Below are 611 nucleotides of genomic sequence, written 5' to 3'. Positions count from 1 at the left end.
GGCAACATAGTTTATTCCATGATACTATACAAGATGGAGAGAGAGAGCACGCGGGCCGGCTCCCGCATATATACAGTTGCCGGACTATTCTCCCTGCTGGCCGGTCCAATGCCGGCCAGCCGTATTTCCCGCCACGAGCTGTGATTGGCTGATCGTTGCGCCCAGCGCGGAGGCACCTGGATGTTTCTCAGTTGGCTCCGCGGCTGGGGTGGACTGATGTCATTCTGCTGTTGTGGCCCTTATGAACTGGTTGCGTTCTGCGAACGCCATACACTACACACTGCTGATCATTAATGATGTAGAAGAAGAAGATATTGGATTTATATCCCGCCCTCCACTCCAAAGAGTCTCAGAGCGGTTCACAATCTCCTTTACCTTCCTCCCCCACCACAGTCACCCTTGAGGTGAGTGGGCCTGCAGAGGGCTCTCACAGCAGCTGCCCTTTCAAGGGCAACCTCTGCCAGAGCTATGGCTGCGAAGGCCATGCTAGCAGGTGCAAGTGGAGGAGTGGGGAATCAAACCCGGTTCTCCCAGATAAGAGTCCACACACTTAACCACTACACCAAACTGTATTAGACTTTTTATTTATTCTCTTTATATTTATTCTCTAA

Source organism: Heteronotia binoei, chromosome 9, assembly GCF_032191835.1.
Source record: "Heteronotia binoei isolate CCM8104 ecotype False Entrance Well chromosome 9, APGP_CSIRO_Hbin_v1, whole genome shotgun sequence".
Taxonomy (NCBI): domain Eukaryota; kingdom Metazoa; phylum Chordata; class Lepidosauria; order Squamata; family Gekkonidae; genus Heteronotia; species Heteronotia binoei.
This window is presented reverse-complemented; position numbering follows the sequence as displayed.